Source organism: Macaca thibetana, chromosome 7 (genome assembly GCF_024542745.1).
Source record: "Macaca thibetana thibetana isolate TM-01 chromosome 7, ASM2454274v1, whole genome shotgun sequence".
Classification (NCBI taxonomy): Eukaryota; Metazoa; Chordata; class Mammalia; order Primates; family Cercopithecidae; genus Macaca; species Macaca thibetana.
In genome coordinates, this window is record NC_065584.1 from 68,099,930 (window position 1) to 68,126,544 (window position 26,615).

Sequence of the window (26,615 nt, forward strand, 5' to 3'; positions counted from 1 at the left end):
AAACAGAGGCATTTCACTGATGGGAAAATGCTCTACAACTTCCTATTCAACCACAGCAAGGAAACTCAGGGAGCTCTGAAAAGAGTATTCAAATCACCATTCTCTCCCTGTGGCAAGATATATATATATATATTTTTTTTTTTTTTTTTTTTTTTTTTGAGACAGAGTCTCGCTCTGTCGGCCAGGCTGGGGTGCAGTGGCCGGATCTCAGCTCACTGCAAGCTCCGCCTCCCGGGTTTACGCCATTCTCCTGCCTCAGCCTCCCGAGTAGCTGGGACTACAGGCGCCCGCCACCTCGCCCGGCTAGTTTTTTGTATTTTTAGTAGAGACGGGGTTTCACCGTATTAGCCAGGATGGTCTCGATCTCCTGACCTCGTGATCCGCCCGTCTCGGCCTCCCAAAGTGCTGGGATTACAGACGCAAGATATATTTTTTAACACTTAGCACAAACATCCATCCACGCATTATAAAGTCAGGCATTTAACATTTTAATTGCTCAGGTTGGCATGCCTACCATGCCCCCTGCTCCACCAAGTTGGTTTTTGGTAAGCAGGGCAACAGTGCTGGTGGTCAGCCTAAGGAGATATTGGGGAGCTAATTCAATATGAAAATAATAAATAAATATCAGGATTTTTTTCTAGACAGTCCTACTCTGTGGATGGCATATCAGCAACCATTCACAGAGTTCCTCTGAAATTTGCTCTGACACTGCTTACAGTTTAGCCAATAGCTGACCACAGCACTCCTGCCTTGGTTGCTACAAACTGAAGGAGCAGTTGGATACAATGCATACATAGCCACGAGTGAGCGGCCAATAGCATTTCACATGGCATCTTTCTAATTCTATATAAGATATAAACAGCAAGGACAGGAAAGTAACCTCACCTTTAGAACATGAGCTCCAGAGTCCATATCTGAAATCCTCAACAACTACGCAAGAAAGAAAAGGAGAAAGTGATAGTCTATCAGGTCTGAGGCATCTGAGACCTTATCTTTGATTGATATGCATATTATTCTTTTTAAAATTAATATCCTTTTAGGTCACAGTATTAATTCTTGTCTTGTTTGAAGAAACAGGCAGATTGCTTATTTTACATTTCAGCAAACCCATATAGAGAAACAATCAATCCTCATGGACTTAAACAGAGGAAATTAATCAAATACAAAAGGCGAGACCTAATTCAGAAACTACCCCATGAGAAATGAGAAACAGGAGAGAAAGCCCATGCTTTTGAATAGACTTGGATGCCATAAACTTAAACCAATATATTATCTACTTTTCCTCCCACAGCTTCCCTGCAGGAGGCAGGACAAAATCAAACAGAGCAGCCTGTAAGGCAAGATCAGGCCCCAGTTCTAAATGCCTCTGTGCATAGTAAGTAGGCCTTAAGGAGAGAGAAATTTAATGCTTAAAAATGAAGATCATTCTGTATCTTTAGCCTCTTTCTGCCACGTTAGGAAAAACTTCCAAATATCCTAGCACATATCAAAACCAAAAATCTCATAACGACAGCAGGACATGCTCTCAAAAGAAGAAAGCTAAAGATTCCTACTTGAACAAATTTTCTTTTACTTCAAATCACAAACTTTGAACCTACAGAGCTTTCATGATATACCATGCAGTTAGAAAGATTCAAGAGCTAAAGAGTTCTAATTTTTTAGTCATGTGAAATAGAGTTAATAAAGACTGAACAGCTTATCAAAGATTTCCATTCTATTGGTTACATCAGTGGAATTTTTTTATCATAATACCAATGAAAATAATACATCTGCATAAGACTTTTGGAGTGAATGTTAGAACCTTCTTTGAAATTGCTTATTATCTTGCCTTTTGAAACCTAATATATTCCTGTCACAAAGTGGGTATTCTATTTTATGATTGAGGACAGAAAAGTTCTACTCATGATGGAACTATTGTCTCACTCTCTTTCATGTTCAAAAATGTTTCCAATGTTGTTGTTCATGCATGCAAATGAGGCTAAAAAATGAGAGGCAGTTCTTTCTCAGCTTGATACATGTAAAGTCCATTTTTCATCAACAGCTCTTGGAAGAACCTGCCACTGATTGCAGCTCTGCTTTTCTCATCACAGTCTGATGGATGTTTTTGCTCAAAATAAGCCGCCCTTTGCTGATTGCTGCAGGCTGCTTGGTCTGTCAATTGTGAAAATACAGCATTCCCCAGCTAGGCCACATTGCTTATTGTAATCAGAGTCAGATGCAAACACTCATTCCAATGATACCCTAGTTCTGATCTCTATTTGCTCTACTGCAGTGTTCATTTTGGTTGTGAGGTATCCTCAGAACAAAACTGCCATGGGTTAGAGATCAAATCACTCAACCTAATTGAGTTAAAATCTTCTCAGTCAGAGACTAAGCCTTTCATTTTTCCTGAAAGATGTGCAAAAGGGTGAGTTTCTTTTTAAAATACAACTGGGCAGAAGCTACCATTTGTGATGAGGATACAGGAAACTAGTAACTGAAACTTAGACTCCAGACAGCAACTCTGAATGTTATTAATACCTGTCTATCAAAGGGGTGACACTTAAAAGCATGCTTGTATGTGTCACACAATATTGGAAGTAAAGTGGTTAAACAGAAAGGTTCTGAACTACTTCCTAGGTCCTGCTCTTAGAAGGGGCATGGGGAGTTTAATGGTGTTATTCAATAATAACTACATTATATCCATATTTATGTTTAATGGAGATCCATTTTAAGTTTATTAAATGAAATTTGGCCTAATGCTGTCTCTCTATGTAGTGAATTGCAACCAAACTTAGTATGTAAACAAAATGCAACCTCACTTAAGAGTATATTCTGCAACAGATAGCTGAGTCTAGTCTCAGCCAGTCACAGGCTGCCAGCTGATCGGCCTTATACTTGTCCACATAAGACAAATACTGAGCTATAATCAAGGTATTTCTATATGGTATTTCCTTTTTCTGTCCATAAATGCTGCCTGCCCATATTGGACGAAGCTCTCTGAACTACTGGTTAGCAGTGAGAACCAGGAGAGGTTCAGAGAACTCCACCCAGCAATGGGAACAGGTAGTATTTATAAACAGAAAAAGGAAGTGATACAGAAACAACTTGATTGGTTGCAGCTGCCTTATTTAGGCATGCTGGTTGAGGCATTTGCCTTATATGGGCATGATCTGATCAGTTGGCAGCCCTCATTGGCTGAAGCTCAACTACTGGGATTGGTTGAGACTCAGCTATTTGTTACAAGACTATGATAAAGTGAGGTTGCAGTTTGTGTACAAAATAAGTTAGGTTGCAGAATACTAGGTACAGAAGCTACTGTACTTCAAGTTTAATTTAATGTAACATAGTCCTGGTGGCTGCTAGAGCTCCAGCTCTTATATCTGCACTCCAGACAGCAAGATGAAAGAAACAAGAAAAATCTCATCACCTCCGTTTTTGTTTTTGTTTTTTTTCAAGAGACTTCAGAGCAATCTCATACAACATTTCCATTTACATCTCATAGGTAAGAATCTGGTCATATGGCTATACCTAGTTGCACTGGGAAGTTGTTATTCAAGGCCACAACAAATGTGGCTTAAATTTGGGGTTCTCTTACTAAAGCAGAAGGGAAAATGGGTATTTGTTAGAAAACTAGTGATACCTACTACAGCACTAACTCCTCACCACCATCTCTGCACATTCAGAGCCATTAAATGAACTTGGACAAGTCATTTAAATCTCTCTATGCTTCAATTTCCTCAACTCATGAGGTAACACACCTGTTAATTAGCTTGATTAGCCATTCCACAATCTGTACATATATTCCAAAATAACATTTGTACACAACAAGCACATAGAATTTTGTCAATTTAAATAAAATAAAAATGCTAAACATTTCCTCAACTCTAAAATGTCTACCTTGTGCGTTTGTTTGAAAAGTAAATGAGCTGACATGTGAAGGGCCGAGGGCATGCAGGTTCTTGGTAAACAACAGCCTCCTTTCACATTTCAACAGAAACCAGAATGACTCCAATCCACCAAACTCCTTGGAGCCTATAATTGGCACCATTGTTCTCTTCCTCAGGGTCACACTGGCTGAGCTCTCCTGGCCCCTGGCCCAATGCTGGCTTCCTCTCCTCTTCTTTCCTGTAGCACACACTCTTATGCCCATTTTGATCCACAGAAGCCTCAGCCAGGCCTGATAACTGAGCCCACAGAAATTGTGGCAACTGGGAGACTGATTATACAAGGAAGAATTGGAGGAATGAAAAAGAGTGTACACACAAAAAGGGGTTCAAGAAAAATGGAAGAAACAAGTTTTCCACTAAGACCTCAGATGCCAAAAAGACTAAATATTTTTTTTTTAGCAAGGTGGCAAACCATTAAGGTTTCTAGCAGTTTCTCCTACCTGCTCAACAGAATATGCCTCTAGATTTTCCACCTCTGTTTTAAGCTTCAAGTCATTTCTCTTGGAGAACCCATTGAGACAATGTGAATAACTTGGGATAACCCATCACCACTAAGGGCCAAACACTACAAAGTGTAAGTCCTCTTGATAGATCTATCCCTTGCATGAGGAAGCCAGAGGGTTGCTGACCACTCACCTGCTACTGCAACCCAGGTTCTCTGGAAGCAGATGCTGAGATGGAGTTTTGAATACAATATGTTTGTGAGTGGATAAACTCCTGTAAATGAAGGAGCTGAAGCAAAATTGGGCAGAACGGGAAGTTAAATTGCAATTCAAGCCCCACAAAGCTGACAGAGCACTTTGGCACAAGTGTTGTCTAACAGAATATCCTACTTCAGGGTGAAATGGCCTGGTCTTTATAGCTCCTCATCTCACACCAATATCAGTTGTGAGCTGTCTGGAATGGCATGACCTCAGCTGAGACTGACCCTAAAGGAGTTGACAGCTTCAGGCTGTGCACTAACTGCACTCCCCACAGCTGGGCAGGAAGACCTTTTCTGAAGAGGGATCAAGCAGCACATGTCTACCCTGCCTGCCATAGAAATTAATGTAAAACCATAAAAGGATTTCAGTGTTTTCCTGGCTCTGCTGTTCATGCATTGATTTCTTATCACAAATGGAGTTGACACAAAAATCACTGTATTTCACTCCTCAACTCACACATCACAGAATGGCTACTTAATTGATAGCAGACTTGAAATGCTGTATAAACAACTCAATTAAGATCAGGAAGATTAGAAAATCAAGCTTACTCCATCAGCCCTCTTGGTGTAAAGATCAATGTATATAAATAAGCATTTTGTAATTTAAAAAAACATTTGAATGTACTTCATAATCAATAGCGAGATCCCGTAAAGATAAGGACTGTAGAGGAAAATGATGCTTTAGCAGATTTCCAATATTTTCTAAATCTTGCTTTACCAAGAAGCAAACTGTTTTGGTTCTTATTTTCCAATTTTTAATTCTCCTGAAATGCAATGGATGCTTTCATTTTCTACTTAAAATGTTCAGTGGTAAGCTGAATTTCCCCAGTTCTCAGGGTAATCTCACAGTCACCATGTGTGTCCTTCCATAGGGATTCCATCTAAGAAATGCTAGGCACCCTTCTATATTTCACAAAATTACCAAATTCCCAAAGAAGCACACCAAAAGGGTTTGCTGCATGGGAATCAGAATCATCCCTGACTTCACAAATAAAACCTAATGTGTTATATTATTAAGAGCAACTCCACTAATTAACAAGATCACTTGTCATAAATGATTTTGAATTTGGTGGAGAGGTGTTTAAGAAACTAGAACAGAAATATCAGATCACCAAAACACTACAGGTTTCACAAGGCCATAGTTCAGTTAACTGCCACTTCCATTTCAGCCTACCTATGGAGCTGTTCTTACAATAACTATTAAAATATTTCTCAAAGCAGAAAATTTTACTAGGGAATATACCAGAAAATATAACACAAAGAGGAGAATAAGAAAGGACTAAGGAATGAGTACAAGAGCATTCAACTGTATGGAGCTAAGCGTTTAATGAAGAAAGGATCAGAGGTGAGAAAGAATTGTTGAAAGGACACCAAATATAGAGGCATGATTCTACATCAAGGGTCATCAAACCACAGCCCATTAGCCAAATCCAATGCATCACCTGTTTTGGTAAATAAAGTTTTATTGGAGCACCCAGCTATGTTTACATATTGTTTATGACTTCTTTCATGCTATAACAGATAGCAGAATTGAGCAGTTGCAACAGAGCCTGTATGGTCCACAAAGCTAAAAATGTTTGCTGATCTCTAAAACATTTGCTGAAATATTTGTTGATCTTTACTCTAGATAGTTACAGAAGCTGAGTCACAGAGGGCACCAGGCTAGTAGCTGTGATATAGATTTAAATGAAGAAGTAAGCTACTTTGGGAAAAGACAGAGCTAAGGCAGGGTTTCAGGACAACCAGTGATCTCTTCTAACTCCTATGTGCAAACCCGGCCATGCTGTTTGGATAATTAGGTGGCTGAACAGCATAGGCCAGAGGAGGGCCAAGGCTCAGCTGACTGTTGGGAGGCCACTCCTCTCTTTTGAGGAGGTTACAGGATGGCTCATTTGCTACCTTATGGAATGAGCTTCGAAGAAAAGCACAGTGCGCCGGCTTGTTGTCATTGGATGTGAATACTGTTGACTATAATATAGATGTGACTCATACTCCAAATAATGATCCTCCCTGGTAGTGCCTGGACATGTTTTTGGTTGCTTTTCCTCCTCTACTTTCCCCTTACATGGTGATCGTAGTAGTCTTATCTAAGTTTCTCTCCTTGAACCTCCTCTATTCAAACTCTCACTCTCCTGGAGGCATTTGCATGGACATTCTTAGCTTCAAGTAACTTCTATAGACTGCTGAGTCCCAACTCTGCATCTTCTGAACCTAAGATCCACATACCCACTGCCTTTGGAACACGTCTACTATTCAAATGCAATGCATACGAAAACTCATCTCCTCTTTGCCTCTAAATAAATGAATTCAGACTGCCTCAGTTAAAATCCTAACTCCACCTCTACTAAGCTATGTAACCTTGGGCAAGTTATTTAAACTCTCTAAGCCTTGGTTTCCTCCTGTGTAAAGAGGGGATAACAACAGTGCTTACTACAGAGTGTGGTTATGAGAATTGAATAAGATCATGTATGAAAAGGACTTAAAACAGAGCCTGACACACAGGAATAATTCAATAACTGTTAGGAATAGTGAAATTATCACTAGAATGTTTTATTTTTATTTCCAGCATTAGTAAACAGTGCCTCCATTAAATGTTACTTTTTGCCTTGCCCCTCCCTTGAAATTCTGACCTCTCTATGCTCACATAGAACCAAATAGATCAGGGATATATTGCATTGTTTTGTAATTGCTTATTTACATGTTGTCTCCCCTGTGGATCCACAAGCTGTGGCTAATTTAACTCAATACTGGAAAGGTATTATAGAATGAATAGGAAGAGTGGACAGATGGAGAGACAAGTAAGAGGATACTAGATGAGACCTACAGGAGGACTTTTTAAACTAAGTCGGTGGGAGTGAGGATGAGAGAAGTTTAGAAGAAAGAATCAACAGAACTTTTCAATGTTTGGATGTCAATGATGAGAGAAAGTCTTTCATTTTACTTCCAGCCAGCCACAAGTTCATCTACTCTTAAAAGTTTTTCAACTCTTGCAAGAGAATATTTGCAACAGAGCAAAGGGTGTTGTTTTGAGCTAGGACTGGTAATAAGAGCGAGAATCAGATGCTACTTCAGATTTCGTCTCTGCCCAGCTTGCATGCATTGGTCCTCACCTAGTTTCTTTGGCATTTTTCTTCTTCATCAAGTAGTGTGGCACAATGGATATGCACATAGACTTTGAGGTTAGGCAAACCTAGATTTATGTTCCAGTTCCTCCTTGATAACTGTGGACCACAGGCAAGTTACTTAACCCTCCAAATTCCAGTTTCCTCATCTTTAAAATGGGAGTGATGATTATGTCTACTTTATTGGTTTGTGTGGAAATTAAATAGATAAAGCATGTAATGCTTTCGACACAGTGCCTGGAAAATAGTAAATGTCCTATATTAGGGGCTTTTATTTTATAAAAGCAAACATAATGAAAGTAATGAATCTTTAACTTTGAGACCTACAATTGTAAGATGCTCATATGACGTAACTACAACTTTTATATCATACATCATGAAATATAATCAGATGTCTAGTCTGGAATTTTGTAAGAAATTAGGCATTAAATATCATATTAAGTCAAAAGACAAAATCTCACCCTATAGAAACTGATAAGAGTTATCGTTTGAGATTGGACAAGAAAAAAGAAGTCAATCAATTGGACTAATTTAACCTCACTAATTTATTTTAATAATAATAAGAATCTGTACTTTTGTTAAGAATAAATAGTAAATAACCAATCTAAACTCACATCACTACTCACAGAAATTCCTTTACCTATCAGTTATGAATTACTCATAAACCCTTTTGGATTTCAAGATTCAAAGCAAAGACACCTAATACATTTAGTAATCTCATTCAGCTAGAAAATGGAAAGTAATCGTTTTTTGTTTTGTTTTGCTTTCTTTTGTTACCAACCCAGGCCTACAGAGGAAAGTAATTTTTATAAGTAGCATATTTTATTACTACAGCTAATTTAGAAATGATTGGTTTACAGTATTTAGTATTTATTTTTGTTTGAGCAAACTATAAAATCCAGATGGCCTTTCAAGTTCCTGATTGAAAAGCTTTTCTTATTTACAAAAGTGACTAATTTGACACTGACAGTAGTTGGTTCTTAATTTTCTTTTCAATCACATCATTGCCAGTATAATGCCAAAACAGAGAAGGGTGACTTCTAAAATAAAAGCAACTAAACCCTAAGATGGAGTTTTCCCTAACTCTGCTCATCCTTCAGCTCAACCACTGCTACTTCCACGTTTCAGATATTCATAAAATTTCAATTTAACAGAATTTAAAAAGACAGACAAGTTCTATAAGCAAAATTAAGGAGGTCTGTAGCTAAAATGTGTTATCTTCATGAAAAAGGATCTTGTGGATATTAACTTGCAAAATCAGAAGGAAGGTAGGTAAAAGGCAACCCATTCCAGTTGGGCTTTTGACCCTCTGTGTAACTTCAATCAAATCATTTCTTTCTGTACTTCTTTTTTTTGCCCATTTCTGAAGCAATAATTAAAGGAATAATTGCCATATCACTATCTTGAAAGTGTGATTTAAGAACTAAATTCTAGGAATGCCTTTTGGTCTCATTGTACCATTTGAAAAGCTGATGAAATTATACCAGAATTTCTTCTAAGTTTGCTTTTAGCTTTAAAGTACTATGAGACTAATAGATCATAAGTTATTTCCATGAAACCTAAAACCATTTTATTCAGAAGACCCCCCTGGCCAAGTACAACCATGTTATCCACATGGAATAAACACTTAACCATTGACACGGAGTATATATATGGATTTCTTTAGGGCCCTAAAGAAACAGAACATGTGACTGGAAAATTTTGCAGGCAAGTCAAAAAATGGAAAGGCCAGGACTACAGAGACCTGTCTAGGGAGAAGAAAGTCATGTAGAGAGAAAGCTGGAGGGTCAAGGTCAAGAGTGCTTTCTTCATGGTAGAAGCTCAACAGGAATAGTAAACTTTCTTGGAAGGTAGGATTAGAGGTCACAAGTCTGAGGAGAGGGGAGACTCCAAAAAAGCAATTTGTAGGACATTAAAGACTACCTCATGATATCAAGTTTTGTGAGTATCCTCTTAAAAATAAACCTTGAAATCAAAAACAAGAACTATCACCATGTGAATAAACATATAAAGCTTATAGTTGCTGTTAAAAGTAATCTTATAGTCAGGACTTTTTCTTGGCAAAATTACAGTGCAGAAAAAACAAAACAAAAACCATGGCTTTCTCATCTCCCCCCACCACACTTATTCTCCTGTCCACTTCTCATTCGTCCCTTGATTCTTCCCTAATAATCCCCATTTCTGAGCTGTCAGGTCCTCAAACAGCTCATTGTACAATCCCTCTCAGTCATGGACTTAACTAGGAAACATTGCAATTTGCTTTAGAACACCTCTTAGAAGCACGGAGCAGTAGGATGAGCATGGGCTTCGAAGTCAGGCAACGTAGGTGTGAATCCTGGCACTCTGGGCACATAGGGAAATTATGTATTTGGCCAAGCCATAGCATCTAAACATGCTGTGAAGTTCAAAGGAGATAATCTACTTAAAATTCCTACCACAGTTGTTTCAGAGGCAATTCTTAGGCACCAAGAGTGTCTTGACAACCTAGATAGGCCTTCCTATTCTCATGTAGAATAGAGAGATTATAGGAGAAAACCTGTTACTCTTCTTTGGAGAAAATGGTAAGTGAAACTGAAGCTCACAAAACCGCCTGATTGTAGGGTATCAGGAATAAGATTTGATGACACTGGTGATTTTGTAATGCCTTCCTTGCTGTGAGAGTATGATGATTCATAAAAGAAAAATAATACTTGTGGAAAGGAGAAGACAGAAAAGGTGAATCATGACCCAAAGGAAACTTCATTTATACCATATCCTCATTTATATGCATGAATTCATTCTTCTAAAAGTTTAAGTTAGTCATAGTTAATCTATGACTATAGGGTCATTCTGTAAGTCTCCAGTGAAATAAGAGTTGGTGTAATTATCCACGAAATTCAGGCATATTTTTAAAACCCACAAGTTTTGCCTAAATTACTCAGATAAGCACTCTGACTGCTCAGCTCTTTCTGCGGGGGAAGTGCATTAACTCCCACTCCAGAGTAGAAGCTGGCATTATCCCCGGAGCTTCTTTAAGTGTTTCTGAACATCTGATTACTTATAGTCCATGACTCACAAATTATATAAATCTTTTGAGAATTGAGAGTTAATGCTTTCTTTTCATTCCTATTATATTGAAAAGTAATAGCACCACCTCTGAAAGAAATTAGAGTCCAACAGCTAATATTTACTATGGACAATCTTACTCAAAGTAATCCTCAGTAAATGTCAACTGTATGCACAGTCTACTAATCAGAGACAACAGGAGGCTTGAGAGGGAATTATGACCCCAACAAAGACTTCAATCTATATGTCTTTCCTAGAGGAAGAGACTCGATTTCTCTAAAACTAGAACATGGCTTTCCTGACTTTCAGACAGGAGTCTTACCATTGTTCCATATTTATCCTAGCCAAACAAGGTGCAGTGTAAGTATTTTGACATTCTGGTTAGATCTGCCACTTCCCAGTAATGTGACTATGGAAAAAATGCTGAACCCCTTTGACTCCTTAATTTCCTCATCTGTGAAATGTGAATACTATAGCTTACTCATATAATGGATATAAAGCTTAAATGTACACATATAAAATTTTTCTAAGGTTATATTGATTGCGTCAAACAACCACAGTATCTCAAAACTTTCCAAGAACAAATAATTCTTGTATTCCTGCACTCCACTGGGGCTCCATGTGTTTTATTATTCTAAAACCAGGCTGAAGTAACAGCCAGTGCTTAGCTGAGGAATTGGAGTAAGAGAGCAAATGGACACAAACGAAGCCTCTTAATGCCTCAGCTCACTGGCACGCTTTCCTTCCTGCCCATTTTCCAATCATCAAAGCAAGTTTTATGGCCAACCCCAAAGTCAATAGGGAAGAATATGTCACTTCTCAGGATAAACAAATCATTTAAACAAATAGCCAGAACACATAAAACATAAACATAATCAGTGCTTCCTCAATGTTGATTACAACCCTACTACCTCTCCACGCCTTAATCCACAGGTTTGCAGATTATAGCTGTTCACTAATTAATTGTTGATTCATTAAACCGTTCACTAATAATTATCATCATTCAAATAGTGGAAACAATCACACAGGTTTCAGTCTGCAAATATAAGCAGTTTTCTTTTGGACACTTGAGTCACACATTTTTATCACATGAATTTTAAACTGTATTTTTTTTAAAACTTTTATTTTAAGCATTTTGTCTTTAGGTACAGTATGCTGTCCAGTGTAGACTCTTAATACATAAGTATTGAAAAGTTTGAAAGTGCTCAGGTCTTCAACAATGGTGTCTTAATTATATTAAGATGTACTTTAATAAAGTTAAAGTCTTAAATAATAATTGTCATCAGTTGAAAAGGTGCAGTAAAATTATATAGTACCGTACCAACCTACATGCATAGGTAATATAGACTGAAATAACTTTAGGGATAGTTTTGTAGTAGTCACAATCATAAAAATCTCAAAAAGCAGAAAAGGGAAATGACAAATCATAAGAATATATTTATTATCACCCAATATTAATTTTTACCATTAGTATCTTGTGTCAGAACTCCAAGGACTACCAGGAAAAACGAAGAAACTATGGTTAGGAAATGGCCGTTCCCACTTTCATCCAAAATTGCCATTTGCATGAAGGTGACTTTGTATAAATTATATTCATCATTTTTCAGGATCCTTGGCTGTATATCAAAATGAAATATTAAGTTGTGTATTCACAGAATCCCTAGTTAAGAAGGATATTCTCTTGGGTTGAATTTGGTGATGAATTTTGAGCTACGGTCTCTCTCTGTGTGAGAGTCTACATCATATAGGAGAGCTTCATTTATCAAATGTCTCAGTATTGAAGTGACCCCAAAACAATAAAAGGTGGACATGTGATACCTAAAAACATCTGTTTGGAATGCATTTATTTACATGCCATTCATCAAAAAGGATTAGTTACTCTCTAGATTACTGCTATGCCTTCATTACTGCCCTGTATGGATAAGACTTTCACAATAATTCTCCATTTTCATCTATCTTTTGGGTTAAATTGATTTTTAGTCTGAAAAAAGCGGAAACAATTTCACAAAGGAATCAGTTTCATTCTGAGCACTGTTCTGTAAAGCTACACCCTCAGATCCCAGGGCTCTATGCATTCACTCTCCTTTGATACCAGAAGTTCATTGATAAGTTTGAGAAACACTGCATGGGAGAATACTTAGGATGTTTTACAGAATTTATTTAAGGGAACAGAATATTTAGGGAAATTTGCAGGCAAGACTTAAACGCAAGAAAACAGGCAGCTGGAATATTTGTATTATTTTAGGAAAACCAATGTAAATCCCTTTCCCAGCCCTCCAAAATCACTCTCACCTAGTTGTTGAAGCTTAAAATTCCTTCCACACAAGACAGCAATGCCTTTCAACCCATAGTTAGTGACATGGGTAACTAACCAATACTGTGCTTAAAGTGTACATACACTTGAGAGTGACAGTAAGTTATATTCTCAACAAAGATACAAGTAGTTGAAACAAAATCTTTTCCTGTAAACAAGTTTTAATTGAGGAAAAAGGCAAGATATTCTGTGCACATTAAGTGGAAAAAAACAAGAAGTGAATCCATGCATTGGGAAAAGGAGTCTAGAAAGAGCAAGTAAGAGTGTCAAAACAAGCTTTACCCAATTCGGAATTTTCCGAGAGTTACAATGAGTGGCTGACTTCTATTTCCTGAACCAGCCTCTGCCATCTTTCCCTCCTGCACCTTCAACTTGCTGCCTTGCAAGGACGCTAAAGTATTTCTGCTGGCCATATAGATGGTGGTATCACCAGTTGCAATCCAAACCAAATTTAACGCCCTTTTGGCAGAAAGAAGTTCTAAGTTTTGAGGATGAGTTTTGCTAACGAGTAACTAATAAAAGAGGTTTCTCATTGTATATACTAGTTTAAAATGGGTAAAAAAAAAATTGAAATGTCATAAAACAATAGCATATACAGAGTTGTTCTGAAAAAGGAAAGGTATAGGAAAGACATGACAAAAACCTAATGCAAAAGGACTGAAGTAAGTTCACCAATGATAGTGAGGCATGTTTGGTTTCAATACAAGAAAGAATTTGCAAGGCTGTGCACTATGGCTCACATCTGTAATCCCAGTATTTTGGGAATCTGAGGTGGGAGAATGCCTTGAGCCCAGGAATTCAAGACCAGCCTGGGCAACATAGCAAGACCTTGTTTCTTAAAAACAAACAAAAAAAGTTCCTAAAACCTGGAGCTATAAAAAAGGAAGGGGGCTGCCGTCTAAGCTGATGCACTCCCTGGCACTCAAATTTTCAGGTAAGGCTAATGTAGAGAGGGTGCCTGATTGGGAGATGGAGAAGGAACTAAAACAAAATTCAATGCTAAGCGTCTCTAATTTTCTATAGATAACATCTCTCCTGGGCCATAAAGAAAGAGAGCTTTTGAGACATTAATATAACCCAGAAAATAATGAATATTAGAGAATGACCATAAAAATGAAAATATTTAATGTTACCAATAAACCTGGAGGCCGGAAGGGACATAAACAAAGATGAAACACAACCGATGGTGGCAGGGAAAAGCAAGTAAGCAGAATATATTGGAATATGGTAACCAGGTAGGATTAAAGAAAAGCTTGGATAGGGAAATGGATGCTACTGGACCATGGCTGAGGGCACCGGGAATAAAGGCACAAGGGATTTGGGAATCAGGAGAGTGAGAAATCGTCCTGAAATGGAGTTTCATGGAGGGACAGTTTAATACATGTTTTATGGGCAAAGGGGGAGAAAAAGACTTCTATGGTAAAATCTGTTTAGAAACACTGAGTAAATACCATGGAACAGGTTCCCTAACACCACTGTACAGCCTTAGTTCACCATAATTGTTAGTCTCCTAGAGAGAGGGACAATATACAGTAGCCCCATTAAATCAGTCTTTTACAGAAACTTTTGGGAACTAGTATTCTGAAGGATACAATGAAAAAGAAATACTGTACTTTGATGTCTAGACCTGGTATCGGATGATTATTGAATGTTTGGACTTATGGTAAAGGTTTGCACTTAAAGCCTAGTCATAAGTAATCCAGCTAATTCAAAGACTAGAAACAAAAGAGTCTCAAGCCAATTTAGGAAGAAAGGAGAGTAAAGCTAATCTCAAAAGCATTGCTCATGTATTAAGCCCTATCTCAGCGTGCGACCCAGCCGATAAAGTGTTCTGGCCTATAACAAGAGCCTTACGCTGCACTAGATTCTTTATTCTAAACTGCTGGCCGGGAAAAGAAGGTTTGCAAAGCTCATTTTAGAAATAAGATAATAAACAAGAATTAGAAATACCTCAGAGGATCCAGTTTCATTGTTTAAATAAAATAATCATCAGAACTACCATGTACAAGGTACTAAACAATTTAATCCTCACCACAGTTTCTACTTAAAAGGTAAGAAATCTGGATCTCAGACAGAGGGACTAACACATCCAAGATCTCTTTGCTAGTGAGTGGTAGAGCCAGGATTCAAATAGGCCTGGCTAATTACAAAGCTGCACTCTTAACAACTTGTGGATGGTACTGCTATTCAGTTATGCAGGAAACATTGGAGAATCAGCAATTTGGAGTGGGAGACAAGAGAAAAATGGGTTTACCTACAGACTCATTCCATCATATATCCCATAGAACTGGATCTGCTTAAAATCCCTTTCTTCATATTGTACTCAAAACCCCTTGCATAGGTTAAGGCCTATGTAAGTGTTCTAGTTATTGCCTATCTCATCAATCTTATCTCTTGCCATTCTCTCTCTCACTCACAGTGCTCCAGCAACAGTAATTTTGACAGTTTCTAGATCTCACCATTCTCTTCCTTGCCTCAGAGCCTTTGTACTTGCTGTTCTCAGTGCCTGGAATAGTTTCTTTTCGATCTTTCAAATCTTATCCCTCAGGTCTCAACTTAAATATCACTTCTTCAAAGAGTTCTTCTTTGCCCACTTCATCTAAACTAGCCAACTCTCTCCTCTTCTATCACATGCTCCCCCATCATTATTACAACAGTATATTTCTTTGACTAAACTTACCACTAGCTGTAAATATTTTCTTTATTTACATGTTTACTTTCTTCCTGCTTCACTAAACTGTAAGTTCCATGAGGGCTGAAGGCCTGCCCTATTTATCTAGACTAGTTTAAGGCTGGGTTTCCAGTGGCTACTCAGGAGATACCAGTTGGTGGGATGGATAAAATGTAAGTATTATGCATTGGGATCTGAAGAACAGAAGAGAAATCTGGGCTTACTTATATATTTGGAAATAATTAAGCATAAAGGTGGTATGTGTATCTACAGATGCGAATGGGCTTATTCACTCACAGAGAATGCACTCAAAGATAAGAGAAATAAGCCTAAGCCAGAAGAATCCTAATATGGGAGTAACTATCATCCAAGATCATCCACAATGATTCTCACTTCTCGGTATTCAAGCTGGTGTGTGGTCTCCTCCCACAGTGAATAAGGCTGATCTGTGTAACTAGTAAGATATTTAAATTGTGGCAGAGTTTGACTTACATGTCTAGATCACAAAAGACATTGTGGGTTCCTTCTTCCTCTCTCTTAGATCACTCATCTTAGAGCAAGTCAAATGCCATGTCATGAAAACATTGAAGCCTTCCTGTGAAGAGATCCACGTGACCAGAAACTGGTGTCTCCTGACAATTGCCAGCACCAGCTTGCCTGAACATGAATGAACCAATGGAAGCAAATCCCCCAACCCTGAGACAAGCTATCAAGTGACTGGAGCTTTGGCCAGCATCTTGTTTACAATCTCATGAGAGATCCAAGTGAGAAACACCCAACTAAGCCACTCCGAAATTTGTTTTAAAAACTTATCCCAAAACTTAGTGTTTCAGGAAACAATATGTTCTTAATAAAAAGTTTGTCCAGTAAAAGAATATCCCAAATTTATCTTACAAATTTAACAAAATTTCGTATCACATCTCTTTCAGCATTATCTTAGAGTAAATCATCCTTTACAATGTTGGCTTATATTCTTGGAGAAAACAATTACATTTTTTTAAAAAAAGAGTCAAGTTTAGCAAAATCAGAGACCAGGCAGCCAATATTTAACAAACAGATGGCAAAAGAGGTACAATATATTAAACAACAATCTTTTAATGCAGGGCATTTAAGACTACAGAAACAGTTGTAGAAATAAAAAGATACACAATTCCATGAACAAAATTTTACATTTCAAATGATTAGTCTAGCTTGCTTCTCAAGAAAAAAAGAATAAGAACATCCCTTGTTGAGTATCTGTTAAGCGTCAGGCTCTGAACTATGAGCTTTACATATGTTATCTCTTTTAATAACCCTGTGAAGTAAATATTATTGGCCCCATTTTGACTTGCCCAACAGAGCTTCCTCATCTCAGCTTCTCAGTCCTTTTTTGCTTGTGTTTTTAAATTTAGGTTAGAGAACTGTCATTTGGAGAGCATTGGGTTCAGACCAGGTGAATCTTCTTTTAAACCCCTCTTAGGAATGAAATACTCTCTTCAAAGGGAAAAATATTAGATAATGAAGCAAGGAGTCCTTTGAGGGGGACAATAAAAATTTAGATTTTCAAGTGGAGCAGCTAAAGTTTTAAAGTATACATATTTAGAATATATAAGGAATAAATAATATTGTGTTTGAGCTGGAAGGACCTGAGAGAACATTTATCCATGCCCTCTTATTTTACACAGAACAAGAAATGGGATACTTTAGCTCAGCATAATCTGTGGAGACTACATGGTGGGTTAGTAGCCCAAGGAGAACTAGAAACAGCAAAGCTGGGCCGGGCGCGGTGGCTCAAGCCTGTAATCCCAGCACTTTGGGAGGCCGAGGCGGGCGGATCACGAGGTCAGGAGATCGAGACCATCCTGGCTAACATGGTGAAACCCCGTCTCTACTAAAAAAATACAAAAAACTAGCCGGGCGAGGTGGCGCGCCTGTAGTCCCAGCTACTCGGGAGGCTGAGGCAGGAGAATGGCGTAAACCCGGGAGGCGGAGCTTGCAGTGAGCTGAGATCCGGCCACTGCACTCCAGCCCGGGTGACAGAGCGAGACTCCGTCTCAAAAAAAAAAAAAAAGAAAGAAACAGCAAAGCTGGCCCCGTTAGAGCTACAACTGTGCTTGGCACTTAGTAGATGCTCAGTAAATTAATTAGGCTATGATGCATCATCCGAAAACAAGCACAGACCCACCAATATTGACTAAGAACTCCGAGCCTCTCCCTGGAAACCTGTTGTGTTCACTTTCTTTCTTTCCAAGCCATTAGCATCAAGAGTTAAACTGTAGAACAGCACCTAGCTTTGGCTACATCGAAGAGAAGAGAGCTGGGAACATTGCCATTTCCTTAGAGTATGCTCCAGTTGTCTATTTTTGCATTAAAAATCACCTCAGGGCCGGGCGCAGTGGCTCACACCTGTAATCCCAACACTTTGGGAGGCTGAGGTGGGCAGATCATTTGAGGTCAGGAATTCAGGACCAGCCTGACCAACATGGTGAAACTCCATCTCTACTGAAATACAAAAATTAGCCAGGCATGGTGGCAGGTGCCTGTAATCCCAGCTACTTGGGACGCTGAGGCAGAAGAATCACTTGAACCCAGGAGGCGGAGGTTGCAGTGGGCCAAGTTCACACCACTGCACTCCAGCCTGGGCCACAGAGTGAGACTGTGTCTCCAAAAAAAAAAAAAAAAATCACCTCAAAAACTTAGTGGCTTAAAAAACAGTAATCATTTATTTTGCTTACAAATCTAAAATTTGGGCAGGGATCAACAGGAATCATTAACCTGTGCTCCATACAATGTCATCAAGGGCAGCTCAACTGAGGGAGGGCTAGAGGACCTGCTTTCAAGATGACTCACTCATATGGCTGGGAAGTGGGAGCTGGCTATCAACTAGAAGTTCAACTAGAGCTATGTGCAGGTCACCATGAGGGGTTTTGCACTGGCTGCTTAGGTTTCCTTGTGGCATGATAGCTGGGTTCCAAGAGCAGTTATCCTAAGATAGGAAATAGAAGCTGCTAGCTTCTTAAAGCCCAAGCCAGAAATGGGCACAGTGGGACTTTCATTGTGTTCTATTAGTCAAACAGTCACAAGGCCCTAATTCAAGGAAAAGGGACAAAGATCCTTAATGAAGGAGTATCAGAGAATCGATTGGTCATGTTTTAAAGCCATTACAAGGGTATTTTTTAACTGCAAATGATTCCATTTTGCTGATATGGTTAAGAAATATTATTAGAGATAAGTCATAGATATCAAAATTATAATCTATTCAGAGATATTAATCCCTTTACCATATACTAATCAGCTTAGATAGATGACAGTCCTACAATTAATGCTCAGTCTTTGCCTCCATTTACTCTTCCACATTAAGGGGATAATAATAAGCTCTCTTATGGGGAACGAGAAGGCTTATTTATAACAATAAAAGCAGAATGTACTTATAATTACCTTAAAAAATACTTATTAATAGTGAGTTATCTGTAAAATGTCATACACAAGTGAAAGGTATAATTATTATATGCTTAAATAATTTTGCAACATAGAGCCTTTGCAGTTTACTTGGACAACTATCTGTGCCTGAATTGTAGAAGCTTCCAATTAATTTTACTGAACACAGTTAAATATTAATCCAATTTTTAAAGGATAATTATTATACAATCCTCTTAAGTATTCAATTGACAAGAAAAAAAGATTTGTGGCTTTTAACGTTTACAAAAGGAGCAATATCTGACGAATACCACAGAATTTCAGATCTTCTTTGCAAATAAATCACGTTTTACAATATATTTCTAGGTCAATATGCAACATATTCATTCAGATTTCCCCACAACAGTCCTAGGAATTGAATTGTATCCAACAGCAGACCCTTTCTAACAATATTTACATGTATGTTTATTGCGGCACTATTCACAATAGCAAAGACTTGGAATCAACCCAAATGTCCATCAGTGACAGACTGGATTAAGAAAATGTGGCACATATACACCATGGAATACTATGCAGCCATAAAAAAGGATGAGTTTGTGTCCTTTGTAGGGACATGGATGCAGCTGGAAACCATCATTCTCAGCAAACTATCACAAGAACAGAAAACCAAACACCACATGTTCTCACTCATAGGTGGGAACTGAACAATGAGATAACTTGGACTCGGGGAAGGGGAACATCATACACTGGGGCCTGTCATGGGGAGGGGGGAGGGGGGAGGGATTGCATTGGGAGTTATACCTGATGTAAATGACGAGTTGTGAGTGCTGACGAGTTGATGGGTGCAGCACACCAACATGGCACAAGTATACATATGTAACACCTGCACGTTATGCACATGTACCCTAGAACTTAAAGTATAATAAAAAAATAAAAAAAAAAGAAATAGGAGAATTGAGTTGCTTTTCTCGCTATAACAAACAGGAAATTTTCAAGTTTAAGGTGATGTGAGTGAAGATCTTAAAACTAGTTCTGCTTATAAGGAGGAGACAGATAAAACTAAACTATATTTAGTTTACAAGCACAGTAACCAATTGGGATTTTCCCACAGGGGTCCTAGGATTTAGGTAAAACGACTTTCTGTTAGGCAATTTAGACCACAGAAAGTAATAACTTCCTCAACTCAGCCACTTATGGAAAGATTGGTTAAATAAGATGAGATTTGTCCAAGCTAAAAATGGGACCTGCAGCTGGGAGGTTGGTTTCTCAGGGACCAGAAGAGAGGGAGCTTTATTACCCAGTTAAGCTTTCTTATTTCAAGAAAACAAAATGAGTATAAAACATGAGTCATACTCAGCCAGCCAGTGGGCCTTATTTATGCATGTGTATTTTATGCACATACAGTGATTTAAAAAGCAATGTTAGTTTCATTGTCATCCACTTCACTTATTTCTGTATGTTACACATACTTCCTACAGAATTTTAAGTTTCCTATCTAGAGAATTACTGGATTATTATACATTTCTTTTTAAGGACTTCTCAGAGTACATTTGGGGTCAAGCTTTTCTAAGCCAACTAAAAGATGACACTATCTACCCTAAATCAGACTTTGTGCGAGAGAGAATCCAAGTGGATGATGAATACAGTCACCAGAAGTATGGCCTCTACCATCCCGTAAGACTATAGCCTCTACACTGGACTTTTCCCTGACCCACTAGCACCTTCTCTGTCAAGTTTCTTGCTATCCTTTACTCACTAACACTTAGGAGATGGTGAAATGCTGAGAAGGATTCTTAAGAAATGAAATGCAGGAAGTTAAAACCCAGAGGTGAATATAGACTACAAATTATAAATACACATGCAAACAAGTTTATAAGTTAGAGCAAAAAGAAAGATGGGAGAGGGGTGGGCATTCTGAACACAAAGAGGGGATAACCACTTTAATCTAAATATACTCCAAGGCCAAGCCTGAATGATCTTAGTTACCCAGGAACTTTCAACAAAACTGGCCTAGGCTTCTAACGGCCTGGGCTTTGATTGTGACAATCTGCTCAGTACAAATGACCAAACTGGAAAGCCATGATCATGGTTTGTTATATAAAACATTTCCCTTCATTTGCTAATGTCAAAACATTCTGTCACTTGTTAAATTACAAATTATGAGCCAATTTTTGAGCATGCCCTCACCAAGGTTTAGAGAATTAGAGTAGTTGTGAAGGAATTAAAAAACATGCATTGACTATAGATTTTGCCAAAATCCATAAAACTGAAGGGTTTTCTTTTTAATAGCTTCCCTAGCAAACCACATACTGTGCTCACTGAAGCAAAAAGTAAAAAGAAATGACTGAGCAATATTAAAAGGTGGAGAGCCAGATCCTTTTCTCTATAGTGTTTTAATGTGAAAATAAAAGGTACCGGGTAACCCTTGGCTCCTCCAGTCGGGACACCAGCGCCATGTCCTTCCTCCTGCTGCCAGAACAAAGAGTCACCAGAGAGCCCATGCCCTCCCCATAGGAAGAAAAAATTTTAAGGTAAAACTTCCAGCCAGATTTTCCAATCTCACATTTTCAAACAAAGCAGTCTGCTTGTCTGCAAGAAAGTTTAGCGAAGCAGATTTTGTTTCAGATTTGGACTAAAGATAATACTGCTTCCATCCATTCAGGTTGCATGGAGACAGTTGTTCTTTTCAACAAGATGTTGTTTTGTTTACAGTCCAATATATTCAAATATTTAAAAGTCTAGACTAGACTTTGAAATAAAGAATGATGCTGCAAAATATCCTGAATTCCCTGGAATTCTTGGACTCACATTAAGATGTCCAAATGCACCCCTCACTGGGCATATGGTAAAGGGTATAGAGTCAACACTATAGTAGGGCCTTACAAACAATAACTTGAAAATCACTCAATATCTGTATGAAGCATAACTGGTAAATACAATAGAAAAATACAATTTTTCTTACATTTCAGGTTCAAAATTCTCCTGGTGGAAATACTATTTCCCTTACTCCCCTATGCCTGCCTTCCCCTCTACCACCATCACTAACAGGTAAAAAAGAGGACCTATGGCCACCTGCAACCTGTAAATTTTATATATTATCTATTTAGTGGATTTATCCAGTTTGTTAACAACAGATATACTTAAATACATTCCAATATGCCTCACATTAACATATCCCTTTTTTTCTTGTCTACACTTTATTTCTATACAAAACAAAATGTTTCCCCCCAAGCACAGTTGAAAACTATCACCCATCATGTGTTATACAGGTGCCCGTGCATTCTCTCTCTTTCAGGTATCTGTATACAAAGACTTTTCTAATCACAACACAAGTTATTTTTAAACTGTCTTTTTCCTCAGGCAAAGAGAATGATTCCTTAGCAATGGAATACACATAACATCTACAAACAGTGGAAGATGTAACTTAAAATGAAAAGTATCTTTTCTCAATGCTCAAATAGCATTGGTGGAATTTTCAGAGTTCAAGAACTGGAGTTGCCAGTGAATAATAGAGAGGAGTCCAAGGGTATGTACAAGAAAAGTAAGATAAGATGGACAGTTTTATTCCTGTCAACCTTAGATACAGTTCCATGCAGCTCTTAGAAGTGTCTGCCTGGGTCAGATGGTCAGGGTGCTCTAAAATCCTCACAGGTTTTCCTATTCTTTTCTTCTTTTCATCAATATGAGAATATTTCTCCTTTCACATACTATTAAAGGATCATCTGCTATTGAACTATTTCTTACAGCATGTTCTTTCTTTGTTCAACTGGATTCCTTTTAACATGTGAAAAAGTGATAGTCTCACTTTATTTATATAATAAAGACAGACTATAGAATCAGATTTCCTGTACTGGAGTCTCAGTTCCAACATTTGTTAGTTGTATGACCTTGGGCAAGTCACTGAAATTCTTTGTGCCTCAGTTTCCTCATAATGGAAATAATAAAAGAACTTCAGAGGGTTGCTGAAAAGATTCCATTTTAAAAGGTAGGCAAATCATTTAATAAGGTATGTTGTACTTAGTAAATGTTCCATAGATACTGACAAATAACTAAAAATCTTTTTTTTTTTTTTTTTTTTGAGACACAGTCTCACTCTGTTGCCAGGCTGGAGTGCAGTGGCACGATTTTGGCTCACTGAAACCTCTGCCTCCCGGGTTCAAGTGATTCTCCTGCCTCAGCCTCCCAAGTAGGTGGGACTACAGGTGCGTGCCACCACGCCCAGCTAATTTTTGTATTTTTAGTAAAGACGGGGTTTCACCATGTTGGCTAGGATGGTTTCTCTCTCTTTCGTGATCTGTCTGCCTCAGGCTCCCAAAGTACTGGGATTTTGGTGCCCGGCCAAAAATCATTTTATAAAACTGAGTGGGTTTTTTTTGCTGATGCTGTTTTCTTAATTATAGTGCTTATGTATCCTTTCTAATCATATATCTTTTAGACTTCGGTCTAGTTTTCTTTACTACTTAACCTAATTTAGTTCACCTGCATCACTTTAGTATTCAATTACTTAAAATTATAACACTTACCTGTGGTTTCATCTCAGAACTGTAGCTCTCATATTTCCAACAAGAAAAAAGCTGGACCAACAGCACACTAACAGCTTTTTGTGAACCCATCAGAAAGCTAAAGTCAAAGAATAATAGTCTTCCTGAAATCTGGAGAGATGTGGGGTACGTATGTAAAAATTAGAGGGATGTGGTGGACACAGGAATCATAAAATCAGCCAGTCTTTTTGCTGAAATACTTTTCTAGTAGTGCCATGGGTGATTTGAAAATAGTCTTGGTCCTTTTCTTCATTCCTTTGCACACGCTGTCTCCTCTTCTCCGTGACTCTGAAGGAAGAATGGAAAGGAGAGAAACATTAAGGAAGTCCTGGGCTAGACAAAGTGAAACTGCTAAGTAAACACTGATAATAAAATTTGATCCCTCCAAATCAGACCTAATACTCGAACTTAGGCATCGTTAATCTAGAATTTTAAATTACTTTCATGGCAAAACAAGCAATAGAACCAAAGACAGGTATGCAAAAGTAATCAAAAAGCATTTACCCCTACCTAGTTTATCCAACCCCCCTGGGATAAGAGTCCTCATGTGACACCACAATAATCCAAACTGCTACCCCATCTACACTTTTTCCTCAAAATATACCTCTCTATCCTTCATCTTCCCAATTGTAACTACCAAAATTTCCCTTTCCCTGGTGGCTGCCAATCTCAATAAGGGAAATGATTATTGTCTATTGTTAAAGTGTATTTTGGGTGATGAAATAATCTGTGTAACAAACCCCCATGACACACATTTACCTATATAACAAACCTGCACATCCTGCACATGTACCTATGAACTTATAAGTTTTTTAAAAAGGGAAAAAAATTCAAATGTATTCTTAGTTATAAATTACACACAGAATTAAGGCTCCCCAATTAGGAGAACATCCAGTTCTCTCTGACCACTTCATCAAAGAAGAGCTCTGCTTCCAAGATTTTCTGCCAACAACCACATTCATAGATCAAGCTATGTTTACCACGGTGGAGCAAATCACTACTATTCCTGCACCATCACCACCAAAATGTTTTTATTTGTTTTTTTATTTGAAAAACACAAAAAAGTAAAAATTACCCATAATCCCTTGGTTCTATAATTAAGTAAGAAATAAAAGCCTCCCCCCATCTAATCCAATACCTAGACTTAATCATTAAGACTTCAGAGTATAGCCTTCCCAACTTTTCCTATATTTGTACAACTATGTCTATATTTATATATCTATATGTAGAAATATATAAAATATAAATATTTGGACCTTTACAATAATATATTTATACTTACATTTATTTATTGCATTTATTTTCATATTGGTCTGAAACCTTATTTTTTACTTAATATATCATGTATATATTATCTTGTTCTTATTTACAAACCTATTCTCAAAAGAGCACTTACAATTGTCTATGGAACATAGTAAGCACTCAATAAATCTTATTTCCTCCTTTTTCTAATATATGCATACTGTTCCACTTTATGGATACACTTTTCCCTTACCGAGAGGTATTTAACTTGCTTCTAATTTTTTGCTTTTATAAACAGTGCTGCAATGAGTTTCCCTCTTCTTTCTAGGTAATAGATTTCAAAAACTTGGGTGGCTAGGTCAAAATATATAAACATTTAAAATTTTAAAATGTATGCCAAGACATTACCCACAAAGGCTTATACCATTCTACACTTTACTAACAGTGTCTAGGAATGCTCATTTCCCCCATTGTCATCAGCGCTGAGAGTTAGTGTCTTTCCTTAGTTCGTTGGCTGTGTGTGTACATGCACATGTGTGTGAGCCTGCACAAGAATGACCTGTTCATACCTTTACTAATTTTCCTAATGGACTGTAGTTCCTCTTATTATTTTATGAAATCTCTCTGCATACTAGTTATAAAACTCTTTGTCTACCCTGTGTAATACAAATATTCTTCTCAGAATATCATTTGGTTTGAATATTTGAGGGTAGTTTTACCCATGCACATATTTTAAATATATGCATACTCAAATTTTTTTTCACTGTGGATTTTTAAATTACATTTTGTTTTAGTTGACAATAATTGTATGCATTTATGTGGTACAATATGATATTTTGATATATGTTTCCATTACGAATGATTAAATCAAGCAATTCCATCACCTCACATACTCATCAATTTTTTTGTGGTGAGAAGATTTAAAATACAATCTTTAAGCCATTTCAAAATATGCAATGCATTGTAATTAATTACAGTCACCATTCCATGCAATAGATTACTACATCTTTTTCCTACTCTGTAACTGAAATTTTTTACCCTTGAATCAACAGCTCCCATTTCCCCGACCACTCCCAACCTTTGGTAATCATCATTCTACTCTCAACTGCTCTCAGTTCAACTTTTTTAGATTCCACATAAGTGAGAGCATGTGGCACTGATCTTTCTGTGCCTAGCTTATTTCACTTAGCATAATGTCCTTCAGGTTCATCCATGTTGCTGCAAATGACAGAATTCCCTTCTTTTTTAAGGCTGAATACTCTATTGTGTGTGTGTGTGTGTTTACATAACATTTTCTTTATCCACTCATCTGTTGTTGAACACTTAGGTTGCTTTCATATTTAGCTATTATGAATAATGCTACAATGAACATGGGAGTGCAGATACTTCTTCAACACACTGATGTCAATTCCTTTGGATATACACCCAGAAATACGATTGCTGAATCATATGGTAATCCTATTTTTAGTTTTTTGAGGAACCAACATACTTTTTCCCCAATGGCTGTATTAATTTACATTCCCACCAACAATGTAGAAGGGTACCCTTTCCTCCACAGTCTCTTCAACATTTGTTATCTTTTATCTTTTTGGTAATAGCCATACCAACAGGTGATAGCTCCCTTTGGTTTGATTTTCATTTCCCTGACAATC

General features: G+C 37.7%; 1 long non-coding RNA gene across 3 annotated transcripts in view; it reads right to left on the reverse strand.

Moving 5' to 3' along the window:
• LOC126959618 (uncharacterized) overlaps positions 1-26,615 on the reverse strand; it is a 504,393-nt gene that overhangs the window by 333,757 nt on the left and 144,021 nt on the right. For all 3 annotated transcript variants that reach the window (XR_007727578.1, XR_007727580.1, XR_007727579.1), the window contains one exon: positions 23,704-24,009. This is a non-coding gene — a long non-coding RNA (uncharacterized LOC126959618). The remainder of the gene's footprint in view (positions 1-23,703; positions 24,010-26,615) is intronic.